This window comes from Amborella trichopoda, chromosome 4 (genome assembly GCF_054954075.1).
Source record: "Amborella trichopoda isolate Santa Cruz 75 chromosome 4, AtrichopodaSantaCruz75HAP2 v2.0, whole genome shotgun sequence".
NCBI classification, from domain to species: Eukaryota; Viridiplantae; Streptophyta; class Magnoliopsida; order Amborellales; family Amborellaceae; genus Amborella; species Amborella trichopoda.
In genome coordinates, this window is record NC_142339.1 from 28412992 (window position 1) to 28420300 (window position 7309).

The following is a 7309-nucleotide window of genomic DNA, read 5'->3' on the forward strand; positions in this document are numbered from 1 at the left end:
ATCAGAAGAGCGGCCTGATCCAAGCCCGAAACTCCGGGTTTCGGGTCCTTAGAGGTAAGTATATCTTTCTTTACTTAATTTAGTTTGTTTTTCATCATTTAATTATCTAATTTATTTTATTTTTTCTAGAAACTAATTCATCCTTAGATTTAATTAAATTTAGAAGCGTTTTTGGGTTAAAATACAGATTTAGAGATGACACTGCCAGTGGACTCAGAAAAAGACCGGATCTATATAGATCTTGGATTTTTCTGAGCCCATAATTCAAGGGACCCTACTTTCTCTAAATTTTAAAAAATAATACAGTTTTTACTAAGATTTGAGCAGATCTCATCACAGAGATCGACACAGATCGGAGTGTAAACATATGGACTACCCTGAAGAAAGCGTGCTTAGAGAGGCCGCGCTCGGTTGACAAGGCGCCAGCATGCTAGGGCGAGGTCAGATGGAGGATGCCAAGTGGATGGTGATGCCTTGGCACAAGATCTGCTTGAGTGATCTGCTGATAACGCCAGGCTTACAGCATGGCGGCATGAGATTTAACCGTGATCCTTCATGAGCAACACCTTGTAGGTGAGGCATGAGAAGGTTTAAATGTCACAGTCAACAAGGCACCGTTGTGGTGACACATGGCCGAGAAGCTGGGGGGTATGCTGCTCGAGAAGTAGCAAGCTTTGTTGACCCTAAGCCCTTGAAAAGGGGGCTAGGCAAGGAGAGTGTGAGGGTAGCTTTTTCCCCTTTGTGACGAAGTTCCTTTTCTTAATGCTCCTTTGTGTGGAGGTAGTGCAGAGACTTCATTTTCTTCGAAGAAACTTGGCCAGTGAGTGATGCCCGATGTGGGGGCTAATTGCTTGACACCGGCCTTCGGGGACGTGCGCGGGCGTTAGGTGTCTTTGTGAAGGTGTTCACCCACACGGAGGCGACAATGGACCCATGACAGAGGGCGAGCTTGTTACTGTAGAGCTCCTCTATTTGTGCGGGACCTATGGCGTGAGGCCCACGGCTATGTATAAGGTGTTGGGAGCCAGTCATCCTCATCAAAGGATGAGTTGATCAAAATGACGGGGCTGGCATGCCACAGCGTGCCCCATAAGTCAAAATGAGAGGGCTGGCATGATCTGGAGCATGCCAACGTTTGAGCTCTATCTGGTTTCGGAGGAAGGCACCGTGGGTTGGGGAAGTCATTGCCGGTTTGGTGAAGCCGCACCGCGCTATGGTAAAACCCATAAGTTGTGAGGTCGCATGAGCGTAAACCCCTCTAGGGAGGTCTGATTAAGCCCAAATTTGGTCCTCGAGGGTTTTTTCGAAGTTCTGAACGCAATGGCGGTGGTTTGGTCCCCTGTTGCAGTATCTAGCATTGGGCTACAATGAAGGGTCCTTCTTTGGTGTGAAGGAACCACACCCAGGTCACCATGCTGGACTCTTTATTTTTGGCACAAACCTGGTCTGCGGGTGTTTCGTGAACTCACAAGACCGGACTGTCACTGGCTCTCTCCTTATTTGCATGGGCTCGTGGCAGTACGTAAAAAATGACATACAACAAAGGCATGCTTGAGGAACACAATGATGTGGGTGAAAGCATGCATTTGCCACATGGAACTCAAGTGATCATGCATGAGGAGAGAGAAGGCATGCTTGAGGAACACAATGATGGGGGTGGAAGCATACTTGTGCTACATGGCACTCAAGTGGTCATACATGAGAGATAAAGAGCATGAGGGAGAAGAAATACCCTAAGCCCACCAAACGCTACTCGCGCCCAGCTGCGCACTTTTCTTTCCGTGCTCTAATGCGCGCTCATCAATCCACGCTCAGCAGTGCACACATCCACCCACGCTTTCAACGCGCGTGAGTCTACCCATGCTTGGCAACTAACACATCCACCCGCGATCTCAACGCGTGCCAGTCTACCCGAACTCTACAACTCACACATCCACCCGCGCTCTACCGCACACTCGTCTACCTGCGCCAGCTGCGCACTCATCCACATTTAATACTTCGGAAAAGTCCTAGACCTTACACTTTAACTTCGATTGAACAACTGAAGATATACATGGATCAAGGATAACAACATTGAAAAATTTATTATGAAACCAAAAAGCTAGAACATTCTCGATTATTAAAAAAGAAATCAAAATAACACAAAAACATATACATATCAAAGAGAAACATAACATGCATTACATAAAAATTCATATCATCAAAATTTACTTTTTAGTTTTGAAATTTACATTTACTATATATCAAAAGTATCCAAATTTGTGGTGAAATATTACAATATAAAAGAATTGTCCCCTTTTGAGGGATAGTACTTTTATCTTCTTCCTGAACTCTAGGGTTCTTGAACTGGGACCTGCTTTCTCATTAGTAATGGGTCCCTAAGGCCATGCGGATCGTCCTCTTGAAGCTCTTTCGTGGTGCATTTGTGGTTGTGGCTTAGCAGTCAATATAGGTTCTTGTTCAGAGTCATCATTGGACTCTTGTTCTTCCCCTATGAACTCGTCTTTAGACAATATCAATTCTCACCTTAAACATCAATGTGTTTTCTTGATGCCTTTAGCAGCCAGCGCATTGTCAATAGTTTCAATCCAGTGCTTTGTTTGGGACTAATGAAACACCACAATTACAGTCAAGATAATATCACAAAAAAAGAAAAATGAATTTATAAAATATTAATTTGAACTAAATACATACTTACCATGTTATCACCATAGCCTCAAGGCGCATACACATTCTTCAGAGGGTTCTTTGGGTTATGAATTCTAGGGATAGAAACCTGCACGTACCATGCTTCGTACTCCTTCGAAAGTAGACCGTGACTCTCGTCTGGCTCTCCTGTTTGATGGTTGACCAGTCTTTGATTTGAGAGGTGAGCGTCTGCTCCCATTTTTTTTCATTTTTATCCCACCTCTCTAATCTTTCCCATTTGTCGAGATCTTCTAGAACGAGCTGCCTCAATCCAAATTGTCTCATGATCCGGTTTGGAAGGTACCGCTCTACTATGTTGTCGAATAACACATATGTCGATAAAGAGCTGTCTCAAATGCCTTCTTTTGAAAGACATCCTCAACATCAATGTCTTTTTGAATTGCATGTGGGTTCTCCATAATACCTATACAAATGGATAACAACGCATATATAAACAAATATATATATGAATGATTATGAATAACTATCACGTGCAAGTCATATGGGATGAGTGTATAAACTAATATGCATTGCAATTACAATTTCAGGCTCAAGGAGATCTAATTCCTGTTGATAGTTTGCAACATTGTTGACTAAGTTCTCCCTTTTGGTTGGGTGTACCCATCTTCTAGCCCTTGTCATACTAGCTTCGACCCATCAACTAATTCCCTCGGAATGGTTTGAAATGCTCAAATGCCCATGACTAACCAACATACACACAATAATTACATAAACATATATATATATATATATATATATATATATATATATATATATATATATATATATATATATATATATATATATATATATATATATATATATATATATATATATATATATATATATTAGAAAAAATGTATGAAGGCTACAAATGAATGCACCTTTGAGTTATACAATTAATGAATAATTAGCAAAACAAATTGAGTTTACCTGAAGGAACGTCACATTCCCGGAGAGGTGAGAGTTGGGTCCAGACTGAATATCATGCAATAAATCTTGCCTCCCCTTCTTTATTTTAACATTTACGAACTTCTTGAGGGCCTTAAAAAGATATGCTAGGGTCATCGCCTCCCATGCGTACCGGCCCACAATATCAAAATCTTCGAACAAGGTCAAATACCTAATAGGGACTTCATTACCTTTCGACTAGGAAAAATGGTAGTACCTACTAAATATAGCAAATATGCCCTACTGTGTTGTTCTGTTTGTACTCATGTGGGCTGTTCTGGTAGATTCCCAAAAGTTTCTCTCACCAAGTGAAGTTCAATGAATGGCCAATTTTATAATCGTCTGGCAGGATGTCTCCCAACCATCGTAACAGGTATGTCCCATATGGTTGGTAGCTCCCTATCAATACCGGCTCACCTGTGACTCTAAGCCTTAATGTATGCCACACATCATATAACATTGGCATGATCTCACCAACTCCTCATGGACATTGCAGTGAATTTGTCTCTAGGTGCCACTTCTTTGTCTCTACCTCTATAAGAGGGTGGTCAATCTGTCGCAGTAACCCCTCCATGACAGTGTACTGAACAAGAGGCCATAGCCCCATCCTTTGAACCAATTCCTCCTGCTCATATCTAAGGGGACAATGTCTAATGATGCTAAAACCCTCATCAATATAAATCTTCAGCCTCACCAAGCCCGTAGCAGCTAATGTCCAAACTTAGTCAACTTTCATGTACAATGATTCATCTTTGTCTGCGATAGGCTCTGAAATGCAAGTCATGATGTGTTGATAACATGCATACTAAAGCAAATGACGTACACACTTATGTGCCCCATTTTTAACTTAACTCAAAATCACAATATATAAAGTGACCAACAAAATATCTTCAAAGTATAACCATATACAAATAACCAATCATGATATTCAATTATTGAGCATAAGTATGGATCCAACAAATCATAACAGCAAAATGTCATGTGAAATTCAAGTTCTTTCCTCCGAATGAAAACCCCAACCATGGCAGCATCGGTTCAATACAACAAGATTGCATTACTCCATTATCATCTATAAATATCAACCTTACCCTCTCTGCAATACATGCCAGCAGCCCAACAGATTGATTGGGCATTAATTCCAATCTAAGTTTTCAAACCCAAATAAGAAACTCAACTCAACCAGTTATAGTAAGTGCAGTGCAACTACTTTAGCACTCACGCCATCAAATTTTCATTATAAGTTCATCACATTTATCATATATCATTCGTCCAAGCATTTGCATATGAAAGATCAACATATTATTTAACGATCATCTTTCTTAACACAATAAAGCTTATAATTTGCACACATGTTACTTAAAAATAAAAAAACAATTGAAACAAAATCATATGCCCAAACAAAGGAAAAAACGTTTATGGCTCATTTTGTAGACTTCAAAAGAAAAATATTAGTAAGGATCATGGATTCACTAACCGTTGACAGTTATACGTCAAAAATTTTGACGTAATTATATCCCTGGTGCAAATAAAGAGAGAGCCAGTGACGACCTGGTCCTGTCGGTACCCAAAACACCACCAGGCTAATGGGACACTGCAAAATAAACCTAAAACTGAGCAGCCTCTGAAAAAGTACTGAAAAGGGCTTCAAAAGGCGTGAAAAGGGTAGTTTGGGATATTCGAAGGATGCTCACAAAGTCTCATCATGTTTCGATAAGTTTTGATATGATCAAGATGAAACTCGGTTCTCAAATCCAACTCCTATCATGCTGAAAATGGACCTTATAATACAACCCCATTTTTGGAGTTTCAAAACAATACAAGACCACTGCCATTAGATCTGAAACATTGAAAAACCCTCAGGGACCATATTTAAGCTTAATCAGACCTTCAAGAACAATTATGGGTCAAAATTACCATAAACGGGTAGGTTTCACACTATTGCGGCGTGACCTCGGTGAATCAGTTGCCATTTTTGGAAACTGTCACCCCTCGATATGATTTTCAAGTGCTCATAGCTCACTCGTTTGGAATCGAAAAGGCTCAAATTTTGACATAAGCTAGGTCTCGACAACTCGGTCATTTTGACATATGGCATGCATCATCCCGGGGCATGAGACGAGAGATTTTCTAGAAAGAAGATGAGCCCGAAACCATAAAAATCATAATTTTACAAAGAAGACGTCCCATATTTCGTGAAGCCATAACTCGAGATCTGTGAGTTGGATCGACATGAAATCAGGTCCGTTACGACCACATCGCGAAGGGCTACAATTTTGGTATATTTAATTAAAGGCCGGATAGAAAAAATTTCAAGGTTGAAGATGGTAAGAGTTTCTCAGTCATCGGAATCCCTTTTTCTGGTGACCTCCCAATTTGAGGATATGCTCAAACAAAACCAAGTTGGACAAAATTTAGTGCAAAACGATTGTAAAATGTATCCTTTTATTTGTGATCAAAATGAGGACTTGGAATATCATGGATCGCACCGAATCGATCTTCGAAGTTTATGGTCTTGGCCAGATTTTGCCCCTTCATCAAAAATCGACATCAAAATTTTTAGAATGGATCAAGCATCAATTCTACGATGATGGATCATCCAGATCATTACCACAAGCATCCAAAAAAGCTCCCGAAGTCTAGCAATGGTAAGAGGCCCTTTATGGAGGGATGGTTTTGTCATTTGATTAAAATAACTAAGGCGTATTTTAATAATTTATTCAAAAAACAGGATTTTATTTTAATTATATTAAATTATAAGTTTCCACAATTTGGCTTAGTTTTGAGCATGCCACCCTTGTTTGTGGTTGCTCTATATAAGTGAGCTTAAGTCATTTGTAAACCTAAGTTGGGAAGCATAATAAAAATTGGGTTCTTTCCCCTTCAAGCCTTTGATTGTACATAGCTCCTAACTTCAAGAGAGAGGAGAGAGAAAACTTTACCACCTTGGGTAATTGCCCTTGGACCTCCCACTCCCTAGAACTTCCAGCTTCCATGCACCCTAATAACTTTTAACAGTAATCCATACACACTACACCATACATCCTAGCCTACACCATAGTCCATACACCCTAACCTTAACCTAAACCTAGCCCTCTCTCTCTCTCCTCTATTTTTATCCCTCTTTCTTATCCCCTATTCGTTGACACATACTTAAGAGCATGCACATCATCACCCCTCTGTCCTCTTCATCAAAATCTCAAGCTCGTGCCTAGGAGCATACATGTCAGCACCCCTCTCTCCTCTTTATCATTATCACAAGTGCACACCTTCCGTTTTACACCTCTTTCTCTGTTTGCTTGTCCATTCTCTCTCTCTCTTTTCCCTTGCTCTCTTCTCTATTTTCTCTTTGTGCCTTCAAATACGCCCTATCCTCTCTCCACCCATGCTCATCTCCCTCTTTTTTTTCTACCCGTGCTCATCTCCCTCTTTTTCTCTCCATTCGCCCTATCCCTTTTATCTACCTCTCTCTCTCTCTCTCTCTCTCTCCTTGCTTGTCCATTCTCTCTTTCTCTTCTCCCTTTCTCTCTTCCTTTTTCTCTTTGTGCCCTCAAGCACGCCCTATCCTCTCTCCACCCATGCTCATGTCCCTTTTTTTTCTCCACCTGTGCTCATCTCCCTCTTTTCTCTCCATCCGCCCTATCCCTTTTTATCTACCCGTACAGCGTACATG

General features: G+C 40.7%; 1 long non-coding RNA gene across 1 annotated transcript; it reads right to left on the reverse strand.

Moving 5' to 3' along the window:
* Nucleotides 1-2137: 2137 nt before the first annotated feature.
* On the reverse strand, nt 2138-3112 carry LOC148782392 (uncharacterized). The gene is made up of 2 exons (XR_016053442.1): nt 2699-3112; nt 2138-2606 (listed from the first exon to the last, which is right to left on the reverse strand). It is a non-coding gene; the product is annotated as an uncharacterized LOC148782392 (long non-coding RNA).
* Nucleotides 3113-7309: the final 4197 nt, after the last annotated feature.